General features: G+C 42.0%; 1 protein-coding gene across 2 annotated transcripts in view; it reads left to right on the plus strand.

The window, feature by feature from the left end:
* Positions 1 to 14489, plus strand: part of ASPSCR1 (ASPSCR1 tether for SLC2A4, UBX domain containing) — a 125926-nt gene that overhangs the window by 36058 nt on the left and 75379 nt on the right. The window lies entirely within an intron of this gene.

The raw sequence follows: 14489 nt of genomic DNA on the forward strand, positions 1-14489 counted from the left end.
GTGTGGGGAGAAGGAGGTTGAATGTTTATAGCAGGGAAATGGCAGTTAAGGCAAATAATATTGCCTACACCGCTGCTTTTCAGCTTTCAACTTCATTCTTCCGCAGCAGCTTTTTAACATAAAAAGGGGTTGTCAAGTTACAGTTGCATGTACGTGTCACTTGGCCATTAGGTTCTAGGGCCTTTTCTCATTTTTACCGCACAGTTAATATATATTTACTTCACAGTTGTTTGACAAAGCCTGCATGTCTCACTCAGCATTACACTAATTGTGCTAGGAATGTAATACTTCTAGTTATTCTTTTTACCCTATGAAAGTGTGGTTCTTCCACCCTAGTGCTACTTGTTGCTGTCACAGTTCCTGTGTGGAAGATAGTTGTGCAAGCGCTGTGGTATGATTGGAACAGTGCAACTTGTGTCTTCTTTCTCCATCTACTTTGTGTCGCGCTCTTTGCAGGGTTTTGCACTCTTCTGTAGTGCAGCTCATCCCAAGACACCCCTTCATTAAAGAAAATACGGGCAAATCTCAGCAGAACTATGCCCATCCCTCCTACAGCAGTGTGAATGTTTTATTTACTTTTTAAAAAGTTCTTTGGTGATGATGGGTTCCCCTTCTTCTGTTCCAGAGTATGCATAAGCCAGGAGTATTTTGCATTCAATCTCTTCCATGCAGTTGGGATGTTGTTATTGAAAAGAGACTTGCAGGAAATTTGACTAGGAGAACCCTTTGTGCAGAAAAACACAAAGTAAGCTTTAGCCTCATAGTGTTGGTTGACTGGTCTTTTGCAAACTTTAGATCGTATGTTGTTCAAAGGGGAAGATCGGCCTTGTTGCTTTCCTTAGCCTTGCGCTACCTTGAAAGCAGCCTCTTTATTATGTGATGTCTGTGGATTAGCAAGCTTCTGTGACAGTTTGCCTCCCTCTTGCTGCAGTCCATATTTAATGTTTCCTTCTGTCTGAAGTGGATTCAAGAACAATGGTTGCTCTTTAAAAACAAATGTCAAGCTAATCATTTGGACTCCAAAAACAAATTTGTTACTTAACTTTGTTTCTTTTGGGGCTCAAAAGGCTAAGCTTCACACACTAGAGACATTTGCTATTGCAGACTGCTTAATTCCCTCTGTCCTTGTTAGCAGGATTTGTCTGACAATTGGGAAGGGACTGTCAGTTTAGTGCAGTTTTCATCATTCCTACTTTTTGAATCTAGCTTTGGGTTGTCTCTGTGATCAAACAGAACTGTTTGGCTCTTGTTCTGTTGAAGAGTCTTTTTCCCATAGTCCACGTGTGGCGTTGCTGGATTGTGTAATTGGCAGCTATTTCTTTCAGGCTCAGAAACCATTCCAATAACCATCTAAAGGAGTTATTGACTTGCTGTCATAGTAGGCCTTCCAAAAGGGTGGGTGGGTAGCTTGGACAGTTGTATAACAGCAAGCAGATGAACATTCTGTCTTTGCCAACCAGTAAATGCGCAGTTCCTGCGTTTTTCTTCCCCTGACACATTGCAGACATTAACCTCAAAAGTAATACTGTATTTGCAAGACTACATGATGGTATGACATGTGCAAAGATCTTACAAAAAGATCTATCTGTTATCTGTGTATTGGTTCCTGTGTTGCAGCACATACAACAAATCTGTGCAGAGTCATTCCAATCTAAGCCCTGTCTGCATAGGATTGTGCTGTTCGTCCCACACAATATTTGAAGAGTTAAACTACACTCTGAAAAATTCTCTTCCAAGTACAGATTGTTTCTGCATTCCCCGTGTTTAAGAGGACAGGTGTATGAAATGTTTATGTTTATTTTCATGTCCAAACTTTCTGTAGAAATTCTGTGGCCTTAGTTTGTTGGGGGTGGGGGTTGGTGTTATCCGAGTTGTTGGATTGGAACTCTTGATGTGCAGTTTGGCCATGAAAAACAACTGAGGGGAAGGATCTGATTGGGGATTGCAATAAAATAATTCACTCTTCAGACCCAGTTGTTCTAATTAGTGTGGGTTTAGTAATGTATTATACTCTTAAGAACATAAGAAAAGCCATGTTGGATCAGGCCAATGGCCCATCCAGTCCAACACTCTGTGTCACACAGTGGCCAAAAAATTACACACACACACACACACACACAGTGGCTAATAGCCACTGATGGACCTCTGCTCCACATTTTTATCTAACCCCCTCTTGAAGCTGGCTATGCTTGGAGCCTCCACCACCTCCTGTGGCAGTGAATTCCACATGTTAATCACCCTTTGGGTGAAGAAGTACTTCTTTTTACCCGTTTTAACCCGACTGCTCAGCAATTTCATTGAATGCCCACGAGTTCTTGTATTGTGAGAAAGGGAGAAAAGTACTTCTTTCTCTGCTTTCTCCATCCCGTGCATAATCTTGTAAACCTCTATCATGTCACCCCGCAGTCGACGTTTCTCCAAGCCTAAAGAGCCCCAAGTGTTTTAACCTTTCTTCATAGGGAAAGTGTTCCAACCCTTTAATCATTCTCGTTGCCCTTTTCTGGACTTTTCCCAATGGTATAATATCCTTTTTGAGGTGTGGTGACCAGAATTGTACACAGTATTCCAAATGAGACCGCACCATCGATTTATACAGGGGCATTATGATACTGGCGGATTTGTTTTCAGTTCCCTTCCTAATAATTCCCAGCATGGCGTTGGCCTTTTTTTATTTCCAGTGAGTTATCTACCACAACCCCAAGATCTCTCTCTTGGTCAGTCTCCGTCAGTTCACCCCCCATCAACTTGTATTGAAGCTGGGATTTTTGGCCCCAATGTGCATTACTTTGCACTTGGCCACATTGAACCTCATCTGCCATGTTGACGCCCACTCACCCAGCCTCCACAGATCCCTTTGGTGTGCCTTACAATCCTCTCTGGTTCTCACCACCCTGAACAATTTAGTGTCATCTGCAAACTTGGCCACTTCACTGCTTACTCCCAACTCCAAATCATTTGTGAATAAGTTAAAGAGCATGGGACCTAGTACTGAGCCCTGCGGCACCCCACTGCTTACCGTCCTCCACTGCGAAGACTGCCCATTTATACTCACTCTGTTTCCTATTAATTAGCCAGTTTTTGATCCACAAGAGGACCTATCCTTTTACTCCTTGACTCTCGAGCTTACTAAGGAGCCTTTGATGAGGAACTTTATCAAAAGCTTTCTGGAAGTCAAGGTAAACAACATCTTTTGGGTCTGCTTTGTCCACATGTTTGTTCACCCCCTCAAAGAAATGTAACAGGTTAGTGAGGCAAGATCTTCCCTTACAGAACCCATGCTGAGTCTTCCTCAATAACTCGTGTTCATCAGTGTGCCTACTCATTCTGTCCTTGATAATGGTTTCTACCAACTTTCCTGGTATTTAAGTAAGACTGACTGGCCTGTAATTTCCTGGATCTCCTCTGGAACCCTTTTTAAAGATGGGGGTGACATTTGGTACCTTCCAGTCCTCAGGAACAGAAGCAGATTTCAATGAAAGATTACATATTTTTGTCAGAAGATCCACAAGTTCAACTTTGAGTTCTTTCAGAACTCTTGGATGTATGCCATCCGGACCTGGTGACTTATTAGTTTTTAATTTGTCTATCAGTTGTAGGACCTCCTCTCTTGTCACCTCAATAAGACTCAGGTCTTTCAACACCCCTTCCAAAATAAGTGGTTCTGGAGCGGGCAAACACTTCTCATCTTCCACAGTGAAGACGAAGGCAAAAAAATGCATTCAGCTTCTTAGCCATTTCCCTATCCTCCTTCAGTAATCCGTTGACCCCTTGGTCATCCAAGGGCCCCACTGCCTCCCTGGCTGGTTTCCTGCTTCTAATATATTTTAAGAAATTTTTATGGTTGTTCTTTATGTTTTTTGCAATATGCTCCTCATAGTCCCTTTTTGCCTGCCTGATCACAGTCTTGCATTTGATTTGCCACAGCCTGTGCTCCCTTTTATTAATCTCACTTTGACTAGCTTTCCACCACTTAAAGGAGTCCTTCTTACCTTTTACAGCTTCCATTACTTTGTTTGTCAACCATGCAGGCCTTTTCTTATACCTGTTTGTGCCTTTCCTAACGTGGTATATATTTTATCTGAGTTTCTAGGATTGTAGTTTTAAATAGCCTCCAAGCTTCCCCAAGGATTTTGGTTGTATTTATCTTTCCTTTCAGTTTCATCTTCACATGCCTCCTCATCTCAGAGAATTTACCCCTTTTAAAGTTAAACGTGGTTGTGCTGGTCTTTTGGGGCAATTCTCTATTTATACAAACGGTGAAATCAATAACTTTATGGTCACTGCTCCCAAGCGGTGCAATCACTTTTACATCTCTCACCAAGTCTTGGGCATTACTTAGGACCAAATCCAGGATCGCCCCACCCCTGGTAGGTTCTGAGACCATCTGCTCCACAGCACAGTCATTGAGAGCATCTAGAAACTCAATCTCTTTCTCTCGACCAGAACACATATTGACGCAATCAATCTGCGGGTAGTTAAAATCACCTATTACGACAGTTTTTACGTTTAGCCGCTATCTTTAATTCTTCCATTGTATTATAATCGTCCTCTATCTTTTGATTTGGTGGGCAATAACAAACTCCCATAGTTGAATTTCCTTTTGGGCCCTCTATTTCAACCCAAAGCATTTCTAGAAGGGAATCTAATTCTCTGACCTCAGTCTTACTGGACTGTATACCCTCTCTGACATACACTCCACCTCCAACCCTTCCCTCCCTGTCCTTCCGATATAACTTATATCCAGGAATCACCGTGTCCCACTGATTCTCCTCATTCCACCAAGTTTCTGAAATTCCCACAGTGTCTATGTTTTCTCCCAACACTAAACATTCCAACTCACCAGTTTTACTTCGAACACTTCTAGCATTTGTATACCAACATCTATAATTTCCCAGGCAAGCTAGGCCCGCGACCTTCCTCCTGCCGCCTTGAGGCTTTGGCAAACAGTCCATACTGTTTATCACCATCTCAGTGGACAACTCTGATCCATTACCAGGTAGAAAAGTAACAGCTAACCCTTCATCTCTTTGAGATGAGTCCTCCCGAACCAGAGACATTTCATCTCCTGTCAGCTTTCTCCCAAGATTTAGTTTAAAAACCGCTCCGCCACCTTTTTGATTTTAAGCGCCAGCAGCCTGTTTCCATCTGGGGACAAGTGGAGACCGTCTCTTTTGTACAGCTCCCTCTTGTTCCAGAAAGCATCCCAGTGCCTAACAAACTTAAACCCTTCCTCCTTATACCATTGTCTCATCCACACATTGAGACTTCTAATTTGTGCCTGTCTCTCCAGCCCTGCACGTGGAACAAGTAGCACTTCTGATAAGGCTATCTTGGAGGTCCTGGCCTTAAGTCTCCCATCTAGCAGCCTAAATTTTTCCTCCAGGACCTCATGACTGCATTTCCCCACATCGTTGGTGCCAACATGCACCACGACCACTGGCTCCTCCCCAGCACTGTCTATCAGTCTATCTACTACATGCGTAATGTCCGCTACCTTCACACCAGGCAGGCAAGTCACCATACGGTCAGTACACAGTTTTGCCACCCAGCTGTTTACTTGCCTAAGGATCGAATCACCAACAACCAAGACCGCCCCGCTCTCTCCCTGCCCAGGGATGGTTCCTTGGCGTGAAAGGATTCCCGCTCACCAACTGAAGAAGAGGTCCCTTCTGAGGGCTCATTCCCCTCATCCTCAGCACGGTACCCTGTTCCCTCTCGACCCTCATGCTTCCTGGCAGTAACAGGGCTGCCACGTTCAGAGCGGGGCTCATCTGATATGTCCCCGAGAGTCTTCCCCGAGTGCCTAACTGACCGTCTCTGCTTCTCCAGGTCAGTCACCTCAGCCTCAAGGGTACGAACTCGTTCCCTGAGGACCAGGAGCCTCTTGCATCGAGAACACACCCAAGACTTCTGTCCTGTGGGCAGATAGTCATACATGTGACACTCAGTGCAAAACACTGGAAAGCCCCCACCCTTTAAATCCTGTTTGTTTATGTGGCTCCCCTTCTGGAGGGTCAACTTACCTTATTGGGAGCATAAGGAAATTAGGGATCTGGGTTCCTGGTCCTTACACAGCCCCCAGGCTAAGAGCCACAGGCCAAGAGCCCTTTAGCTCTCTGGCAAGGCTCAGCTTAATAATGCAAAGAGGATGAGGAATACAGCCACTCCTAATCAATCAGCAACAATCACCTTCAATCACCTTCACCTTCAGCCCACTCAAACTAAAAAGCAGTTCCCCAGCAACCACAAACTCAGAATTTTCAGCAGTCACACAAACTCAGAAGTTTTCAGCAACTTCCCCAGCTGCTTAGCCAAACCTCACCCTTATAGCACTTCTTCTCTGCTCTCTCTCAGAGCTTCTCTGCTCTCTCTCAGAACTCTCTGAAATGTCAAATCTCAAATGTCTCTTATTCCATTTGTTGTCTTCCTGTTCTGGAAGGCTTTATTTTTTACTGGAAGAAATTGATATGTAGCTCTAGAAAGCATTTGCTGAGATTATAAAACCCCTTAGCACATTTCTTCTGACTTCAAACTGGAGGCAGACTTTACCCTTAAAGCTTCTTACTAAGTTCCTGAGTAAGACTTACACATTCAGAGGAATCCATCTGAAAGAAAGCATGCTCAGAACTGTGACTCATGCAGAAAGGTAATGAAAAGCCTTAATTTTCAGGCAACTCTGTTGCATCTGGAGTAACTGAATGATCTGATCACATCCAATGCAGTTAAATCAGGCTTATCTGCCTCTTCTGTGGGTTGACTGAAGGGAGGTAGGGCTCAAGCAGTAAATTGCACAGAAATGAAGCAGGCTGCCTGCTAAATCGGTGGTATTACAAGGGCCTTGAATTATGTAATTAAGTATTCTCTTGTAACATGTTACCAGTTATTGTGCCTTACTGTGGAGTATGGAAATTTCTGCTTTTAAAAACTAGGAATGTACACAAACATCTTTTCAGGTCATTGATTTGTTTTGCATTTTAACTTGGTACTTATAGTTATCAACCTGTTCAGATTCTTTATTCCAATTTTTGTATTTGTTTCCATTAATTTCATGGGGCACATTTCCACTTGAAATGTTGTAAAACAACCTAATTGGGATGAAAATCTCAGGAATTGTACTTGTTAGTCAAGGGAACTTTCTTGCCAAATTTGAAGCAGATAAGAGAAATCCCATCTTTGTTTTATCGATAGTTAAAATCCTTGTTTGCCTGGTGGGCACATGGAAGTCTGAATTGGCATGAAAGAAAAAAGAAGAAAAGAAGGATAGATGAGGGCAAAACCTGGAACAGGCATGCGTGGTTTTCCTGTTGCTGCAGCTTCCAATACAGTGCAGTGGAAACCGAGCTTCCACATGGCAGGTTTCCTCATCGTTTCCTGGCCCTGGACCTGCTCCAGGACCATTCCCCCACCACATTCACCAGCAACTGGATAGTGTTGTATTGTTATAGCACTACAATGATATGAGTAATAGGCTCTCTGAATCCCTAGCTTTCATTATAAAAAAGTGCCTAACCCCCTTTCATAGCAGAGATTTGCTTCATAGCTCTGCAACGAAACAGACTATAAAATTAAAGGTGGGAATTCAGAGAATTTTATTATATCAGTATTACAATAGTCAGTTGCCAATTAACAGAAACAAAGATCCTCCCCACCCTGGGGGAGAATATGATCACTGCGGGGAAAATGTCTGCTGTGTGAGCAGTCACGGAACTGGAAAAATCTGAAATTTCCTGCTCATAAAGAGCCATCCAGGCTTTGCTGCAACCTTTTCCAAAACTTTGGACCAAAGCAGGTTTGAGGAGAAACAAGGGAAACCTCGATAGGTAACTGAATATACCATGATGCAGGAAAAAACCCTTCCCCAACAACATCAAACTTGGGGCAGATAACCTTTGTGGAAATGCTCTCAGGTTCCAATATGGGAAAAAAAATGTGGGTTTTGTTCCTTGAGTCTACATGCGTCATTGTTGTTTATAAACAGTCCATCTCATCCCCACCCACCCTGTTTTCTTTAAATGTGAACAGCAAATTTCTCTCTCTCCCCCTCTGTCACTGAGTCTAATAGCTCTTTGGAGGGGTGACTTCTATCAATGAGATTATATGGCTGCTTTTATGTGAAATTCAGAGATGCCATTGAGGATGTTGAGGGGGGGTGGTAAGGTTGCCAGATCCAGGTTGGGAAAATACTGGGAATTTGGAGGTGGGACTTGGGGAGGTCGGGGACCTCAGTTGGGTACAATGCCATAGAGTCCACCCTCCAGTGCATACATTTTCTCCAGGGGAACCGATCTCTGTAGACTGGATATGAGATGTAATTCCATGGGATTCCCCAGATTCTCATGGTGCGTGTGTTAGATAAGTCACACATCCTTCTTTATCGAAGATCCTCCACATCTCATCTGGTCATGCCTTGGCTTTCCTGGAGGAAGGGCATTTGTCTCCATGTTCCCTGTCTCTTCACTTGGCTCGCCAATAGTTTGCCTGCCTTCTAGAGAACACAAACAAAATGTTTGCTTTCCCCCTCTGTAGACATACTACCTTTTCCTTGGGTAGGGAAAGGGAGCTGTCTCTGCTTTTAACCATCCTCTACTGTTCTCTCCCCCCACCCCCAGTCTGCCATTATTTGCCTTCCAAGGAGTATAAGCAAAATGTTGCTTCCCTTCCCTGCAGGCGTGCTGTCTGTCACATGGGAAATGGTAACCTTTGCCTCTGGCCTCTCTACCTTCAGAATACTTGGGCCACAATATTGATAGGCAGGTATAGCAGTGAAGCAGAGGATGAAATAGGAAGCAAATAAAACCCTGGAATGCCTTTCCCCAAGCCAGTGAGGACAGTGAAATAATTGACAGGAAGTAAACATGCTGTGCATAGGAACAGCTAGGCATATTCTCTTCTTCAGCAGGAGCATATGCTATCTATTCCAATTGGAAGTTGGCCTTGTCAGATTATCTGCTGAGTCTCTTGTCTCCTCTTGCTGCTTCTCCTGCTTCCCTTCCCTCGTTATACAGCTGCGAAGAGCAGACAGCAAAGTACTAGATTAATTGCCAGTTCTGGATGTTTCTGAATATTACCAAATGTGATCCCCCCCCCCTAAATATACTGATATTAAAGTATAGAGGGGACTTGGTTCAAATTATGATGAATGAATTTCCCAAGTGTAGATCCCTTTTAGCACCTGGTGCAGTCTGCTATCTACTTTATCATATAAAAACTAGAATATTATAATTTATTAAATGACGTGGACTATCCTTTAATTCCTCTCATCTTAAAAGCCATTTTATGCTTGTAAGGTAGGGTTGCCAAGTCCCTCTGCTGCTATGGCGGGGGACTGTTTTCTTGTGTGCATGGTGTGATGATGTCACCTGGAAGTGACATCATCATACCAGGGACATCACACTAGGGACGCTCTAGGACTCACGACAAAGCTCTGTGGTACCATAGAGGTTTACCACGATTCCTAGAGCATCATGCCAGAGATGCTCTAGAATTTGTGATAAAACTCTATGGCAGGGGTGGCCAATGGTAGCTCTTCAGATTTTTTTTTTTTGCCTACAACTCCCATCAGCCCCAGCCATTGGCCATGCTGGCTGGGGCTGATGGGAGTTGTAGGCAAAAAACATCTGGAGAGCTACTGTTTGCCACCCCTGCTCTATGGTACCATAGAGTTTTATCGTGAGTCCTAGAGCATCCCTGTCGTGACGTCCCTGGCTAGTTTTTCATTCTATCTAACATTGATTTCTGGGTCCATGTGAAGAAATTTCATAGTGCTTTTTCCTATAAAGCAAAACTCCTGAACAGACATCAAATATGCTTTGTAGGGTTGAAATCTTTAATTAGGTTACTATAATTTTTGTTAGTGTTTCTTTTTGAACCTGGTTTGATTGGCTTCTGATCGCAAAGCGGTATACACAAATTTGTTCTGTTCATGCAACTGGCATTGCCTGCTGAACATATGAAGCTGCTTTTTACCAAGTCAAATCCCTTGCCCATCCAGTTCAGTATTGTCTTCTCTGACTGGCAGCAGCTCCCCAGGGTCTTAGGCAGAGAAGGGTCTTTCTTAGCACCAGCTACCTGAGATCCTTTAACAGGAAATGCCAGGAATTAAACCTGAGATCTTCTGCATGCAAGTGAGTACTCTGCTACTGAAACATTGACTCCTTGCTGTTGCTGTCTTACACAACTTTCATCTGAAAAGCCCCTTAAGTATATATTCCCTAAGGTGTGTGTATACATATCCATTCATCCATCTTTTTTTTTTTTATCAAAGGTTTCAGGTTTTCACGGCTGGCATCATCATTAGGGTTTGTAGAATCTTTCGGGCTCAAATGCCGTGTTCTACTGGAGAAAGTTTTTCTTCCAGACGTTTCGTTCTCAGCTGCGGAGAACATCCTCGGTGGCGTTGCAGCCGGAGCAGGCGCTCTGACCTTCTTGGCTGCTGTTTTTTTGTCATCTTTTTGGCATCTTTTTTTTGTCTGTCTGCAAAGTGATTTCATTTAAGTAATCCAAAATCATTTTGGAAGATTTATTGTAAGTTGTCTTGTTCTTTCATTCCCCTAGCATAGTCAGGAAATTTTTCTTTAAATTGAACCCCCTCCCCTTTCAGCTGTGGCCACTTAATTTGAGGGAATACTTTAAAAAAAATATTTTTTTTGGTTTTCTTTGACTGATTTTGCCTCCAGTAGAGCTTTGGTGTTACTAGCACTTTGAGAGATTGTACTGGCTGGCCAGTAACATGGCTGGACCTGGGTCACTACTGCTGCCCTTAATTGTGCTAACATATGGCCCTTAAAAACAGATGGGAATTAACTTAAAAATAAAGACTTGGTTCACCTATAGGAAGGGTCATAGTATAATGACAGAATGTATTTTTGATCTCTGGTGAGAGGTATTGAAAAGGATCTCCTGAATTGCTGGCAGGACTAGACTGATAAGCGTCCGCACCAGTATAACAGAGTTTGAGTCCCATGGTGCCTTTAAGACCAACAAAGTTTTATTTAAGGCATGAGCTTTCGTGTGCAAGCACACTTCTTCACATACACACACAAAAGATTGTACCTTGAATAAAACTTTGTTGGTCTTAAAGGCACCATGGGACTCAAACTCTGTTATACTGCTTCAGACCAACACGGCTACCCACCTGGATCTATCTTCACAGTAGTATAGTGCAGCTTCATATGTTGACCTGAGGAAAAACATCAGCTGCTGAGGTGAATAGATCCAAAAAAGTAATTTATTGATCCCCCCCCCCTTCCCCATTTTCTTTGTTAAAATACTTCTTCCCCTGTGCAGACAGTTGGCTTGACTTGGTTTAGATATAACAGTGCTAGTTGAACTGCTCTTTTGAAGATGAGAAACACTATAGAAGTGCTAATTACTGCTAACTTCAGACCATGAAACACAGCTGGGATTTCCTACCCTCTGGGGTGGGAAAGCAGCCATTTGGATTACTTTTCATTAAATTCTAGGAACACTAAAAAGCCATATGTAATCTGATGGAGAAATCTGAACGGATGATCTTCTGGCTATAGTTTCTTGTTGTGTAAGTTGATGTGTTTCTGTATTTTGCAACCTATATTATGCAGTGGCTACTTCAGTATTGATCCTGGTAGTCACTAGCCACTTTTGTAGTTGCTGGCTCTTCTTCATCATTCTTTGGCAGTCTGCTTTGGACGGATAGTTAGAATTATGTAGTTATTCTCAGAAGACAAGGGGGATAAGTATGGTAAACCCACTGGAATTTTCCCCCAGGTCCCTAGTGTCCATTTCTGCTAATTGGGTCTGAAGAAGGTCTGGAAGCTATTGTTAGCTGTTCCTCCTCCTCCTCAGCATGCTCTAGTCCTTACACAAGATGTTTACAGGCCCTGTCAGATCCCTACATGAGGCAATCTAATCTGCCTGCTGTTCCCCTTCTGAAGAACAGCACATCAAAGAAATGGCAGCCCGTTTGATGTGTCTGCTTGCCTCAGAGAATGAACATAATGGATTAACAGCAGCTGGAGGAGGGGCCTGCTGGTTTCCAACCACTGCACACAATTGCGTCTCTCTGGGATCTTTGTGTGCATCATCTTTGTCGAGTTGAGTGTGTCATCTTTGTAGAGGCTTGATCTGGAAGATGTAGTCTCGGATAACGCCTGGGATATCTAGCTTTAGAGTGCTGACCCTTTTTCCCTTTGTTTTAGCCTAGCTATCACATTTCAGCATAGTCTGTCTACGTCCATTGCATTTTATCTTGTGCTTGTGTTAAAAATGGGCATGTTGATTTCCATGGTTCCCCCCACGTCTGTCTTTATCCTCCTGTCATTGTGAGGGTGTTAAGACCTGCTAGAGAGTAAGTTAGGTTGATCGAGTATGATTAGCCCAAGGTCATCCAGTAAGCTTATAGCTGAGTGGGGATCTGAACCTCCTAGTCATAATGGGTTGGATCCAGACTAACATTTTCACAGGTGCAAGGATTTCCACCTTCTTCCCCTCCTGTGGATGCCCCCTTGAAATGCTGTTCCTGTGGGAGAAGCACTTGAGAAGCAGGGTTCCAGGGGCCATTTTGGGCTGCTGTAGAAGTGGGCAGGCAGGAAGAACATTCTTCATGGGTAGAATCCTCTGTGCCTGCAGAAACTCTAGTCTGGATCCAAGCCAATATGTTAGCATTGTCAGTTTTAATACTGGCAGTCAATCTTATTCTGTGTTGCTCTTGTTGCTTTTTGTGGGAGCTGTGTCTTGGGAATTCTCCAAATAATGAAGGAGAACCTCTACGCTGTGAAAACCAGCACTGTAAGGATAAATTCAAAGGAAGGGGGAGAGGTAATAGTAACAGAACTTCAAAGACAAAGGCTTTAGGCTAGGGAACATCAACCCACAGAATAAAATACTTGAAGGGAAAAAACAGAAGAGAATATTGGAAAAGATGCATATTGATCTGCTGTTCAGAAAATAAACTAAAGATCGGTTAGTTTTCTCGTTCTTTCCAGAACATCTCTGGGCTAATGATGGAACAACCAGCGATAACATGCTTAGCTCTAAGTGCTCCACTAGAAATAGTTTGCATCTCTTCTGAGCTCATAAGTATTTTCTTATAAAACATTAATTTGTATTGTAGGGCTGCCTTTGAGACGTTGCCATTTCCAAAATGTATTGTTCAGGGATTTGTCAGCTTACATTTCTGCAAGAGCATGGCTTCACTAATATACAAATGAAATACATATCATAAAATAAAAATATTTCTGAAGTAGCACTAAGTCCCAACATTAGTGACCAAAACCTTGCTGATCAGATAGGATTTTTTTTTTAAGTGAATGGATACGGACCAATAATTCTGACATAGGACTTCATTAGCGCTTTTCTTTATCAATATTGTATGATGAAGAAAAGGGACGGATAATGCCCAAAGAGCCGGGTGCTAGTTTGAAGAGAGAACTCCATGAAGAATGGGAACTCTTGTATATAAAAATCAGATTGATGGGGTATTTATAAGAGTTTTCAAAGCAGTATCTTATTTGCCATCAGTGTTTCATTTCTTCTTGACATTTTGCCTCCTAGAAAAATAAACTTCCAAGATTATAATCCATTGTTTACCACATGGCTGGATAAGAGGTGGATCTACAAATATGTGCTGTTCTATTAATTATTTTGATTGGTGGGCAAAAATATCTGAAGATCACACTCCCAGGCTTAAGTGGCTAATGGTCCCTTTTTTCAGTTAAAAGTTAACCATTAATTTTGTGTTGTTGGTGATTTAGCATAGAAAGCCTTTGGCTCTTTAATTTATGCATTTTGTTTTTCCTGGTTTTTTTATTTTAAAACTTGCAGCTTTATTTAATCTTAATGCATTACAACAATGCCAGAAATAAGAATGCAAAAATATAAGCAAAGAAAAACCAATAAATATTTATAAAACCACCACAACAAAAATAATTGAGCAAACATGGTATAGCCATCTTAAATGAGTAGAGGAAGAACATTAACAAGATTTATATAAAAGCCCGTAGCAAAATAATTATATAAACAAAACAACAAATAGAAATTAAAAATAATAGCAATAACAATAATAATGGAAGAAAAAAAAGGCAGGAGAATATAAATATATACACATATACATACACATATATAAACATATATACACACACATACACGCACATATATATAAACATATACATACACATTCATACATATACATGAGAAATCAAATAAAAATAAAAAAAGAATTAGTAATAATTAAAAACAAGTAAATAAGAGACCCTGCACCCGGTAGTGGAGATCCCTAAACCCAGGAAGGGAAAAGGATAAAAAGAAGGAAGAAAAGAACAAATAAATAATATATTTATTAAAGAGGTAACCAAGTGTGATAAACCCGATTTGATGCGAGAAGATCATGTCTAGACATAAAATCTAAAACTGCCGCCCAAATTTTAATAAATTTATAATGAGGACCATTGTGGCATGAATGAGCACGCTCTGTGACTATTAAAATTTTCTGCATAACAAATTGGTCCCAGATT

The sequence above is a fragment of the Heteronotia binoei genome, chromosome 13 (genome assembly GCF_032191835.1).
Source record: "Heteronotia binoei isolate CCM8104 ecotype False Entrance Well chromosome 13, APGP_CSIRO_Hbin_v1, whole genome shotgun sequence".
NCBI lineage: Eukaryota > Metazoa > Chordata > Lepidosauria > Squamata > Gekkonidae > Heteronotia > Heteronotia binoei.